Source organism: Lissotriton vulgaris, unplaced genomic scaffold (assembly GCF_964263255.1).
Source record: "Lissotriton vulgaris unplaced genomic scaffold, aLisVul1.2 SCAFFOLD_1069, whole genome shotgun sequence".
Taxonomy (NCBI): domain Eukaryota; kingdom Metazoa; phylum Chordata; class Amphibia; order Caudata; family Salamandridae; genus Lissotriton; species Lissotriton vulgaris.
Window position 1 is genome coordinate 355858 of NW_028244666.1, and position 14094 is coordinate 369951.

The 14094-nt window shown below is 42.9% G+C and overlaps 1 protein-coding gene across 4 annotated transcripts in view; it reads left to right on the forward strand.

Annotated features, from left to right (window-relative positions):
- Nucleotides 1–14094, forward strand: part of LOC147667170 (ensconsin-like) — a 652025-nt gene that overhangs the window by 340620 nt on the left and 297311 nt on the right. For 3 of the 4 annotated variants that reach the window (XM_086948874.1, XM_086948875.1, XM_086948876.1), the window contains exon 5: nucleotides 1795–1958. The gene's annotated coding sequence lies outside the window, so the exon portion shown is untranslated. Of the gene's footprint in view, nucleotides 1–1794; nucleotides 1959–14094 lie in introns of those variants that run through there. The other variant, XM_086948873.1, reaches the window with a different exon arrangement.

Consider the following 14094-nt stretch of genomic DNA (forward strand, 5'->3'; position numbering starts at 1 on the left):
TTATAGCGCTACTCATAGTTTACTCGCACTCAGTTCTGTGATCTGCATAGTACACGTTCTTTGTAGCAGGCAGATTAACTCTCTGCACACTGTGTGGGTGACAAGAGTGCCCATGTGAGTGCACGGTGAGAGATTCAACAGTGCGAGAGTAGGGTAAGAGGAGTGTGCAGGGTGAGTGAGGTGGCGTATGAATTTATGAATTTGGGTGCGAATGGAAGTTCAGAATGGGACGAATGAATGTATGATTACTGATGGGCTTGTTTGAGTAAGTTGCATATTGAGCAGTGAGGGGGACAGGTGAGTGAAGTGTCACATGAGTGCAGGATGAGTAGTGTACTCGTGTGACTGCAGGGAAAGGTATAGGGTGAACAGATCAAGTGCATTGTGAGTGCAGAGTGATCACTGTGAGTGCAGGGTGAGCATGAAAGTGAAGGGGGAGAATGAGGAGCGAGATGACTGAATTCAGGGCGCATTCCAGACACTTGAAGTAACTCATCATATTATTGACGGCGACGTAGGGTTTAAGATCTAAGTTAAACTATTGCGGCATTAATCGGAGATCGAGGGTGGAGGAAATAAATAATGTGCTTATCCTGCAACAAACTTACAGTCCTATGGTTAGGGTTGCCAGCAGATTTTGATGGCACAGTTGGTACAAAAATAAGCAGTCACCTAAAGCTGTATTTTCAGCATTTATCTGTGCATACTTCGAACAGCTAATATAAATAGAAAGCACTTTTAATTGTGTTCTAGGGCTGCCTGAATGATCCATGACTGAAGAAGAGAAAAAAGACAGAAAAGTCACATAAGGAATGCATACATACTTTTGTGTTTAAAAGTCTATTTAGTGTCAAGGGGAGGTCTTTCCAGGCTCTTTAAACAAAACAGGCAGGCATTTTTATTTTGGCAATCCTACTTTATATTCCTTTTCATTAAATGCATTCTCACAGTACAACAGTAATTGTAAAATACAAATGTAGGAACAGGCAGAGTGGGGGCCCAGGGGGTACTGAAACCAGGAAAAAACTAAGCCTCTGTAACAAGTTTACAAAGACATGTAAATATGCAAATGGTCTTTAAAGACCTGTGAAAAACTCAGCCCGCAGGAGATGACTCCAGACACTGCCCAGCCGAGCCCCAGCAGCTCGAGTTTCACTGCCGCAGCAGCCGGGCTGAGAGACACACGAGTGAGGAGGGGGGTTGAAGCCCTTGGGCCTCTTCAAAAGTGTGACTGTGAAGGCGCGACCCCCTTGGCATCACTCCACGGCCCCCCTGGGGGTCGCGCCCCACAGTTTGAAGACCCGTGGTTTAGAGTAAGTTTTCTCCTGTACATTGACTAGACCAGTAAGATGCATGCTTTCTTTTGTATGTGCTGTTACACCCCCTAGCCCTGTCCTAGCGTCTAGTAATGGGACTCCTAGCTTCTGTCGTTTCTCTTGGATATGATGGGGCTCCGTTACTGAGGATGCGGGTGCACGGTTTCCGAATCTGAGGTCAGGGTGTGTGTGTTTTTTGTGGGGGCGGGATAGTACTGCACCAACAAGGAATTGGACCTTGAGCTTTCTGTATTTATTTAAAATGTGCGAAGAGAGTCGCATGCCAAATGTATTGTTATAAAAGTTGAAACCGCACAGCTGAAAAAAACCTCAGTAAAACAATTTCATTCAGCTGATTGTTACTGGTTAGTTTCTTTATCACAGTCAAACGCACTTGTAAAAAAAAGCTTATTTTAAAGAGTGCCACTTGAAAACAAGTTATTGCATTAAATGCATAAAAACGTGTTTTATTTTATAGCTGCCAGAGAGTCCTATTGGATAGAAAAAGAAGAAAAAGCTCGGCAACATTACGAAAAGCACCTGGAAGAACGCAGGAAAAAATTAGAAGAGCAGCGAATCAAAGAGGAGAGGAGACGAGCGGCTGTGGACGAAAAACGGAAGCAGAGGCTCGAAGAGGAGAAGGTATGTGTTCCAACTCTCTGTCGCTTATCCTTGAAAGGAGCTCATGGTCTCATCTGCCGGTTGACCCAAGGCTGGCGCTACTATACAGAGGTCGTTGTTGTCTCAGATAAGTGACACCTGGATTCCCCATAACGAGGGGACATCCTTTGCCACTTGCAGTGTCCTTGGTTTGCTTGTTTTTTTCCTTCAAGCAGACTTGTTACTATAATTGTCCTGGCGGCTTTTACAGAGTAATCAACATACTTGTTAACATATTTTTTAAACAAGAAAAGCAGGGTTGTTTCCATCAGTTTTATGCTCAAATTGACTCGCTGTCATTTCCCTTGTGCGTTTCCAGCCGTATTCCCAGTCTTCCAATTTCAGGAAATGTTTTTCAGAAGTCTTAGAAAGATGGCTAATACATTTCATGAGAGGTCCATGTATACTCCGACCCATTAGGAGCATTCCCCTACTTTGTTTGCCTCACTGTGTCTGCACACTCTGCCTCCCAGTTCACTCCCTGCCAGTGTGTTCCCTATAGCCGCGCATTTCCAGGGTACCCTCCCAAAGTGTCAGCTTGTCTTATCAAATTGACCTAGTTGCACTGACTTCTGCTTGTTTTTAGAATAGTGCTTGAGGTGGTCGCTGTATCAGTATATTTTCTGTCCCGATGTCCATTTTTTTTATTGCCTAGCCTTTGGCATGTATCTCCCTGTCACACTGTCTGTGTGTGTCCCATTCCTTCAAGTCAGAGATTGTTCCTTGTGTCAGTCTTGGCATAATCCTTAGTGTGTAGTGTTGCTGTTTCCCCGTTCCCTGGTTGTTGTATTTGCAGACTTGAGGGTATTTGTCTCCCTATCCTATAATTAGAGTATGTCAATCACAATGTATTGCACACTTTATTAAAGGGATAATTGAAGGGTACAGAAAGCTTTGAGTAGCTTACATGTCCTCGACAATGTTGCTTTTTGCTTTTCAGTGAGTGTTGAAGTATCAAGGAGAGGGGAAGACGAGACCCAAACAGTACCATACGGGCAATAATAGTGGTGGGTCATTGGAAATCCACATGTTTGTGGAGGAGAGAGGACCAAGTGATCACAGTGAACACTGTGGGCACCTAAGTAAAGAGTCTTAAGGGGTCTTCTCAGAGGCAACACAGGCACAACCCAAGGAGATTCTCAGACAATTCAGTAGGTGGTCTATTTTGTGCCACCCAAGGCTTCTTGCACAATTCATTGGGTAACATTGGCAAACTCGATGAGGCAGTAGCGTTGGTGTCCTTCAGGTTGGCTGAGTGTAACTTCCTGGTGGCCTATGAAAGCTGGCTTAAGGTGGATTTGAGTTTTGAAATCCACCAGATTAAAAATATATTTGTTTTAAAAGGAAAAGTTCATGGGGAGAATAAAAGAAAAAAGTTTGAGGATGGGGACAGTTGCTGTGGGGTGTTCCAGCCATAGCTGCTACTTGTTACTGCAGCCTTGCCTTTGTTCCTTATACATCCAGTGAAGAAATGGGAGCCTTTAAGTCAAACTATAACCACATGCTCCCTGAACCTGAAACGTATTGTGGGATGATCCTCCAAATGCTTTGTATTATGTTACCATCCTTTTAGACCGCATCCATGTAAATTGTGTATATCTTTTATTGCTAAACCCTAAAAGTACTGGTAGAAATACTTTATTTCAGCCTTTGGGTATTAAAGTAATACAAAAAAAGAAGTAGTTGAAAACACATACATTACTTATTAAAAAAATACAGCAAACTTTACATAAAAATATTCGCCCTAGATATACTATATTAAAAATTTTAACTTGAACTTTTATGCAGTAAAGCCGAAATGGTTATGTCCAACCAATAGAAGATTGTATATTACACATTTTTAAAGTTACTTGTCACAAGATATTGGCATCATTTTATATAAAGAACAACGTTTGAAAACGTTTGTGGTTTTTTTTTTACTTGAAACGTTTGCTGTTTCCAAAAAGAAAAGTCTTAAAGCAAATTTGACTCATTAAAGTAAAAATTGTGAATGTAATATGATATATATATTTTTTTTAAATACATTTTTATTTTCATGTTCAATTAATACAAAAACTTCAGTCATTACATCAGTAAGAGTAGGGCGCTCGACCTCGGATCTGGGTTCGAGTCTCGGTAACGACGCCAAACATCCTGTGATTCTGGGCAAATCACTTAATATCCCCGTGCCTAACAAAAATGAATTGGTGTCCTCATGTAACGTAACTGGTGCTTTGTAAAGCGCTCTTATACCCAATTTGGTTCGGGTCAAGTTCGCGCTATATAAAACTCGGCAAATAAAAAGAAAAAATTATACATAGACCATCTTGCATCAATACAATCAGTAGTCTTCTCTAGAAAACAATGGTGTAAGGATACATTCCAAGAGTCACATCCCCCTTTCCTCCCTTCTCGACGATAGCTGTAGTTCCCTCCTGCTAAGATGCAAACTTGGCGTGATGGAAGTCCCAAACTGTATTCTATTCTTGTGTGGGTAGGTGCGTGGTATTGGTTCCTGTCCCTTATATATATATATATATATATATATATATATATTTATATAGGTCCTTACCAGCTCCCCTCTCCTTTTGCGTGAGCACATGCAAATCTCGAAGTAGCGTGCCCAGAATAGGGGTTGTCCCCCTAGGCACAATCTGGGCCCCACAGAGGGTATTTCACGCTTATTCATTCAAAAAAGAAGAATCATCATCCACATTTTATGGTTGAATGTTTTAAGAGGTTATCCAAAATTATATGATTTTTAGATTGCATTCATGGCAATAAATCCAAATAACTGTTATAAATCATAATTATCATCCTCTCGCTTTGTACCATCCCAATGTATTTTGGGCACCCGGCCTTTCGTCAGGGGACAATTGTATAATGCAAAACAAATGGTATTCATTGAGAAAACCATCCTATTGTCGAACTCTTGATGTAAAAATACCTTGTAGTGCTGTCTTGTGGTGCCCGATAATGACCTGCATCTGTGTAGTGTGGCGAAAGCCAACTGTGTGATATTCCATCAATTTGAAGCTCTAGTGGGGTTAATATACACCAAAACAAGAAACAAAGTGATCATGTTTGAAAAAAGATAAAACGAAATATGCACAATAAGCAAATACAGCTATTAAGACACACTTAATGTGCTATATGTGGCGATTGTGACACTGGAAGTTATCTTTATAAAGCATGCTACAATGAAAAAAAGTAACCATGGATTATATTCTAAAACGTGTGAAATCATACACCGTAAACTTCAGTGCTGCTTGGTAGTGAAAACTAAAACAAAGGTTGACACGATTAAAAGCTTGATACTCATAGAGCATGTATACGGTGTCTTCCTACATGCAATGAGTAACCAGAAGTCAAACAAACACTTACTGTGAACCTGTTAAAAGATAACAAAACTGAAAAACGGACTTGTGAAATCAAACCGGTCTCAAAGGAAGAAAAAGTACTTGTGTGTGCTCAAAGATTAGCGCAATTCACTGTGACAGTATAGGCCATCTGGGCAGAACTCATCGCAGGTGCAGTGAATTCCAAAGTCTGCCATCTTTTTCAACTTACCCCTCCTATCTCACTGTACATATAAAAAAAATCTTTTTTTTTATTCAACCATTGCTTCCCAAATCAAACAGCAGGAGGCAATATTAGACATCTATAATATCCTCTGCATCACATCCCACACCTATCTAGCACACAGCAACCCTTGTTTCCCTCTGTCTGTCACACATATTGTTTGTAGTACATTAGGACAATTCTCTTGGTTGGGTAATCAGGTAGCATGTCAATGGGGCCCATATATCCTTAAGTCTGGAGGCCTTGGGCAGTAGTTCGGCATAAGTTGTATAGCGCTCCTGACAATTTACCTGGTCTGCAATCCAATCCTTAAATTTAGGTGCCCTACCCCACCGGCAGGCCACCCTCCTCTTAGCCATTAGGAGCGCCAATGCGACAAATTTTCGATGTTCTGCCCGTAAGGGCCTGACATAACCCAGCAGGGCCATCAAGGAGTAGGTACAACGGATGTGGCGATCATTAGTTGCAAAGCATGAAAAACTTGTTCCCAGTATACTTTCGCTCCAGGTGCAGAAAGTCGGCACCTTCAGCCCTACACCTATCACACCTGTCAGACTCTCTTAGCTTATATTTGTACATCTTGGCCGGAGTATAATACAGCCTGTGTAGGTATTTATAATGCAATATGTGGAGCCTACTGCTGGCCGATACCCGCTCAGTCTGTAGACAACAAAACTCCCAGTGCTCATCAGTTAAGGCAAACCTATGTTCCTCACCCCATCTCGTGCATGATGATATGGCTGGGAGTTCCCTCTGTGTGTGCACTGTCTTATGTATCAGGGAGACCAGACGTTTAGCCGTGGCAATCCCTAATATGAGCTGTAATGGGGCCAATGCTTGCGGTTCCGGCGGAAAATCAGGAGTGAGTGAGCGAATCCCTTGTCTAAGTCTAATATACAAGAATACATCAAGTGGTGTCTTCTGCGCATTCTGAAACACATGTTCGACAGTGCGGAATTGACTATTATGATACAGATCCCCCCAGGTATGGATGTGAGTCCGCTGTTGAAAATTGTGAAATATGGCCTCCTGTAGCAATGGCATGTGGGGGTGGTAAGTGAGGGGCAGCAATGGCGAGTATAACATGGGGACATCCAGCATGCGTCCTATGCGCTGCCATGCTGCAATTGTGCATGTGAGGGCGGTGGGTGTTCTATATCTGTTACCTACCGGCATATGTAAGGCCCCATCTAATGGAGTGGGGTGTGCGAGCCAGTGTTCCACTGCTTCCTGAGGCATATATCGCGGTTGCTTCACCCAAAACCAAGCGTAGTGGGCTTGTGCGCTTGTGTAGTACAGCTCAATTTGATAAGCCAAAGCCCCCCTGTGAGTAAGGACGAGTCATGACATTCCATTGTAATGTAGGTTGCTAGCCTCCCCAAACAAGTCCTATCATTTCCGACTTCAGTGCCTTAAAGAAATGAGCTCCCGGGTAAAACTGGATGTTTAAAAAAAGATATAGCATCTGAGGGAGTACCACCATTTGTATCAAGGATGTTCGGCCTGCCATGGAGAAGGGCAACGCTATCCACCTCATGACGCAGTCCGCTATTCCCGTTATGGCTGTCCCATAATACAACCTCATAAGTTCCTCCCTGTCTCTGGTGATTCGTATTCCTAGGTACTTCAATTCCTCCTCACACCATTCCAAAGGGTAGTCTAGTGGGAAGCGCACCGTTGCATCTGTTAGCGGAAAAATACTCTATTTCCCCCAATTAATTTTAATCCCTGAAAGCTGTCCAAACACTATGAATTCTCTAAGTATCGAGTTCAGGTTGTGCTCTGGGTCTCGGATGTAGAGGGTAATATCGTCTGCATAGAGGGATATAAGTATTTGGCGCAGGTTGCATCGTAAAGCTTTGTCATTGTGGTGTTGGCGCAGTTTTGCTGCCAATGGTCCACTGCTATAGCAAAAAGTAACGGGGACAGGGGACACCCCTGTCGGGTCCCCCTTGTAATGCTAAACGACTGCGGTGTATGTCCATTTACAAATACCTTGGCGACTGGCAAGCAATATAATAGTTTAGTCATGGTGGAACCTTGAATGACATTTTTCAGATTGTTACAGTTATGACCGGGAACTGTCCTTTTTGGTTTGATTTGTTGGTTGTTCTCTTTGTAACCTTTCAAGATCTCTCCTAGATTTTTCCCCTTCTGATCGGCAAAGAACAATTTTCTGCAAACAGTTGTTAAAAATCAGGCACTAATGTTAGGATTGGCCAATGTTGTTTGATGATTTTCTTGAAAGGACTGCTCATTGTTGAAAAATTGAGACACAATTACCATGCAGTTTTACAGGTACCCCAAAGGGCAATTTTGCCGCCCCGGCCTATCTGAATATCTTTGAGTAAATTGGAGGAGGACATATAGACAACATCTTTATCTTGTGGAATGGGTCACATGCAGAACCTACCAATGCCTTAAGCGAGTTGAATAGAATCAATAAAAGGATTAAATGTACCTATGACATACAAGAACATAGCATCACCTATCTGGATGTTGAAATCAGAAAAACCCCAAATACGCTAGAAACTGATATCTTTAGGAAACACACAAATAGAAACAACACACTCCACTACAACAGCTTCCACTAACAATCATTAAAATGTCAGCCTACCATACTCACAATTACTCAGAGCCAAAAGAATAGTATCCAATCCAATCAAATCCACAGAACGCATAGAAAAATATGTTTCACAGATTCGCAGAACATGGATATCCAAAAGAGGTAATGCAACAAGCTAAACTACGCTGCCACACAAAAACTCACAAGGAATTGCTTTCCAGCAAAACCAAATCCACTCTATATTGCATGGTAATTGTGTCTAAATTTTCAACAATGAGCGGCCCTTTCAAGAAAATAATCCAACATTGGCCAATCCTGACATTAGAGCCTGATTTAAAAAAAGGGTTTGCAGAAAATCCGATCTTCGCCTATCAGAGGGGGAAAAATCTAAGAGAGATCTTGAAAGGTTATAAAGAGATCAACCAACAAATCAAATCAAAAGGGACAGTTCACTGTCATAACTGTCATAACTGTAACAATTGCAATAATGTCATTCAAGGTTCTACCATGACACATCCCACGAAGGGCACTAAGATCGGTTTGAAAGTTTCAGCAGTTTGTGACACTATGAATGTGATTTACTTGTTGAAGTGCCCATGTGGCAAAGTGTATATTGGAAAGACCGAGAGAAAAATTAAAACTAGGAATAATGAATACAAAAGTAACACTAGAACTAAGAACCTGTCACTTCATTGAACAAAACCATAACATTAGCCAATTTAAATCTTTTGTTTTAGAAGTTGTAACTAAAAGCGAGGGCAGACAATAATAATCATTTACTACAAAGGGAGAACTTTTGTATCAAACACCTCGACGCATTGAAACCACATGGAATGAATGACAGAATGACATTTCAGTGTTACTTGTGATCAGTACCTGTTCGTCGACTGATTGGAATTGCAGTGCTACTTATGATCTGTACCTTTTCGTTAACGTTCTGTTTCTTCTTGTCTTTGAATTTATTTTGAAAAGTTCTCAATTGACTATTTCATTCAATCATATTTATGCTTAAGTTGCTGTTCACAGACTAAGTATTGTTCATTATTATCATGTACATGATACATGAAATGTTGTACTCTTTCAGGTGTTAATCAGGTGCTTTCTTAACACTCCAACATGAGCGCATGAATTGCACTAATCTTTGAACACACACAAGTCCTTTTTCTTCCTTTGAGACCGGTTTGATTTCATGAGTCCGTTTTTCAGTTTCGTTATCTTTTATCCCCTTCGCTGCGGAGTTAATTCTCCTGCGGTGTGGCAGGGGGATGAGCGCAGCGCCGCGGTACTCGTGACGAGCCCAGCTCGTCATGAGTCACAGTGGAGCTGTGCTCATGATGAGCTGGGCTCGCACAACACCGTCTACTGATGAATTCTCCTACACAGGCGGGGAATCAATCGCGCGTGGGCGGCGTGCATTCGTTATGACAAGCCCAGCTTGTCATAAACACAGCTCCACTGAGACTCATGATGAGCTGGGCTCGTCATGAGCACCGAAGGAGTTAACGGGAGTTAACGGGTTCACAGTAAGCGTTTGTTTGACTTCTGGTTAATCACTGCATGTAGGAAGGCACTGTATACATACTCAACGAGTATCAAGCTTTTAATTGCATCAATCTTTGTTTTGAATTTTACTACCAAGCAGCACTGGAGTTTACAGTGTTATGATTTAACACACGTTAGAATAGAATCTACGGTTACCTTTTTTTCACTGTAGCACACTTCATAAACTCCCTGTGTCACGATCGCTGCATATAGCACATTAAGGGTGTCTTAATAGCTGTATTTGCTTATTGTGCATATTTTGTTTTATCTTTTTTCAAACGTCACTTTGTTTCCTGTTTTGGTGTATATTAACCGCCCTAGAGTTTCAAAAGGTCTTGCCTGTACTTAGAGCATGATTGATGGAGTATCACACTAGTTGACTTCCGCCACGCTACACAGATGCTTGTCATTACCGAGCAAGACAATACTACGAAGTGTTTTTACATCGAGGGATTGACAATGGGATGGTTTCCTCAATGTATATAATTTGTTTTGTATTGTAGAATTGACCCCTGATGAAGGGCCGAGTGCCCGAAATGCACTGGGATGGGTACGAAGTGAGAGGAGGATAATTATGATTTAAAGCAGTTTGTTCAGTTTTATTGCCATGAATGCAATCTAAAGATCATATAATTTTGGATAAACTCTTGAAACATTCAACCATACATTTGGGATGATTCTTTTTTTTTTTTGAATGAATAAGCATGAAATACCCTCTGTAGGGTCCAGAATGTGCCTATGGGGACAAACCCTATTCAGGGCGCGCTACTTCTTGCTTTGAACAGTTGATGCTCCAGACCGAAGAGTGATACCCCCAGAGCACATCTACAATAAAAAAAAAATGGATTTTTGCACCGGATACACAGGTTGTGGGCGCTCATCACATTTTCGTATCATCACATGCAAAGCTCCCCATTTCCTGGCAATGTCCCTTTTGGCAACTCTTATCCCTAAATTGCTCAATAGAAGTTTGTATCTAGGAAGATCAACCTCCGTGGTTATGCCCAGTAATACATATTTAGGGTCCAGAGGGATCTGTGGGTCTGGTATGTAATTAATTTCTTTCAGTATCCGGGCCCAGTATCTCTGGACATATTGGCCCTCCCATAATGTATGCATGTAGGTATGTACCTAGTTCTTAGTTGCAGCATAGGCAATTGGGCGAGACTGCTCTCCCCATGGCGTGTAGTCGGGCCCTATCAAAGTAGACCCTGTGTAGGATTTTGTATTGTATTAGTTGTAGTCATAGCTTAATTGCCACCTCTCTTGGGTGCATCAGAGTCCCCTCCCAGTCAATGTCTTCTAACGGACCAGTAGTGCCTTCCCATTTGGACGGTAGGGACTTCAGTTTGTAGGGCATGTTATTGATTAGCATTTTATATGTCCAGGAGACTGCCTTGGAAGGTATTTCCTCTTGTAACAATCTGCCCTCAAGTGGTGTATTTTCGGGGATGTCAGTTGTGTCCACTTTCTCTACTTTCCAGGCCTGCTGCAGTTGGAGGTATTTGTATTTCTGTGAGTGTGCGAGTTGATACTCGATTTGCAGCTCCGGAAAGGGGACTAGGTTGCCACCTTGTAAGATGTTGCCCACTGTGGAAATCCCCACAATGTCCCACTTCCTGAAACCCTGTAGTCCGGATATTTTGGGTATTCTCTTACCTTTCCATAGTGGTGTCGCCCTTGTGAGCTTCTTATCCCATTGCATTTGTCTCTCTGCCCCCTTCAATGCCTCAATTGATCTCTGCATAGCAGGCAGAAGGCCTAGAGTGCCTGAGCCTCCGTAGATGTAGTGGAGGTAGGTGTCGTTCTGGAACTGGAGTCTTTCCAGAGCGTACGTTGGGTGATCTCCCGCTGCATGCCCCCACTCGTTGATTACAATGAGATGTGCGGCCCTGTAGTAGGGCTGTATGTCTGGGAGTGCAATCCCTCCGTTGTATTGGTTGCGTTGTAGTGTCTGTAACGCAATTCCCGGGTAGCTCCAATTCCACAATAATGTATGAAGTTCATTGTTAATTATGTTAAAGACTGCTCCTGGGACTGTGTGATATGTGTTCTGTAGGATGTAGAGTAACATAGGGAGAGTGATCATCGTATTCATGGCTTCTCTACCTAGCAACGTCAAAGGGATTCTTCGCCATCTGCCAGCGTAATCTCGTAATTCTGTGATGACCCGCCTGATACTGTCGTGTAGGCAGTCTATCTCGTTCGTAGAAATGAACAATCCCAGGTATTTAAACTCATCCTCAGAGACAGGGAGATGTCCCGGTAATGTGTGCATGTCCATTGCGCCTCCCACGGGGTAGAGGTTTGATTAGTCCCAGTTTATACTATAGCTCTTATTGTTGCCGAATTTCTTAAACAATTGCAGTATTAAAGGGAGTGTCTCATCTGGGTTAGATATGTAGGGTAAAATGTCATCCACATAAAGCGAGATCCGTTCATCCCTAAGACATCTTTCATTATCTTGGAAATCACTTATCCCAGGAAGGGCTCTGATCAGACATGCCAGTGGCTCCAATATCAGGGTGAATAAAAGGCGGGACAGAGGAAATTAATTGGAAAATCTACAGACAGTGTCCCATTGACTCAGACTTTGTATCTTGGGTTATTGTAAAGAAAGTCCACCCAAGTTATAAAGCTTTGTCCGAAGCCACATTTAATCAGGACTTGGCCCATGAAAGGCCTGTGAATTGTGTCAAAGGTTTTTTCCGCATCTAAGGAAAGAAAGAGATGTGGGGTGGATCTGTCTTTCGCTGTAGCTGGCCTGTTGGCTAGGCCACAGAGGTTGAGGCACGTAGCTCTCTTGGGCATAAAGCCTGATTGGTCTTGGTGGATGCGGGACGAGGTTACCGCTATCAGTCGAGTCGCTAGAATAGATGCCAGGATTTTGGTTTTCACATTAACACCATCGGTGCGGTGCAGATTTACCCTGTGCGCTGACCATCATTGATTCCCATTGTTCATGACGAGCTGAGCTCGTCATGAGTGTACGAGAGGTGTACCTCATGGCGAGCTGAGCTCGTCATGAGCATTGAAGGGGTTAAGCAGTGAGATTTGGCAATACGACCCACAACACTCTGATGGCTTCCCTGATTTATGGATTACTACTATGGTTGGCCTTGATTTTTGCCTACTGATTGCATCTATTCCGTCTGTCAGAGTGATATCCTAGTCTAGGCCATCCTGGCCTTTTTGGGCCAGGGAGTGGTCTCTATCTCCCCAAGGTAGGCAGCTATCTGTCACACCTCTGCTAGTGGCCTGGCATCATAAAGCCCCTTTTAGAAGTGGGCAACTGCCCCTGCTATGGCATGTCCTGGGTCATGCACCTCTTTTTTTTTTCATGTATTGTGGTCACCCATCTCGCCTCTCTATCCTTCCTGCCTAACCAGGCCAGTAGTTTCCCTGCCCTGTATCCTGACTCGTAAAGATGATGATGTGAGGCCTGAATTTGAGTCAATACTTCCCTTTCTGTCAAAGCTCAGAGTTTCCAACATGTGACTGCGATTTGGCACATCCGGGTCGTGTCGTCATCGGGGTCTACTTCTGTTTCAAGCTGTAAGAGCTTTTTTTCCAGTATCTGTACTTGTTGAGCCTCCTCATGTCTCTTCCTTGCCTCATCATCCTATATCCTACCCGTATTACTGTTTTATAGGCCTCCCATAGGCTTGTCGCCGAGGGCACTGAGCCCTCGTTTTCACTAAAGTAGAGCTCAATCTCAGTGTTTTACTCCTTGAAGAGTTTTATCACATAGTTCCCATGCATTCAATCTCCATTCTATACGTTGTCTATTCCCCCTCTCGCCTATCGTTAGCCAAAGTGGCGAGTGGTCAGAGATTCCTCTTGCCAAATACACCACCCTCTCTATATTTATAACCTCTCCCGCGGGAGTGAAGAAACCGTCAAGTCTCGAGAAGATTGTGTGCCCCAGAGAAGTATGAATAGGTGCGGGCGACCAAATTATGTCAGCGCCAGAGATCAGTTAGACCCAGGGAATTAGTAAATTTAGCCAGAGGAGTAGGTATGTGAGTCCCAATACCCACTCGTGTGCGGTCTGGATTTGGGTCACACACATCATCAAAATCATCCCCTATTATGTGTTAATACTATCTTACGCTTTTGGCCAATTAATGGAAATATGCACTGACCCTTTTTCGGGCTGCTTCACCAACCAAGAAACATCTTCCTGATGAAACTTCAACCTGAAGTCTCCTCCCTAAATATACCCTTTCTCTGTATTATATCATTCTGACATCATCATACACACCCATCCCAAAGAACTATTTCCTAGTGAGACAAAAAAAGCCTCTCCTCTGCTTAGTTTGGGTTCGGCAGTTGGAGCGATTCCCCTAGCAAGGTCCTCATCAGTGAGGTGGTAGTTCTGTAGAAGTAAATGCCTTGTCCTATACACTGAACAGTTTTTAAAATAGAAACGTTGTGTGTGTGTGTGTG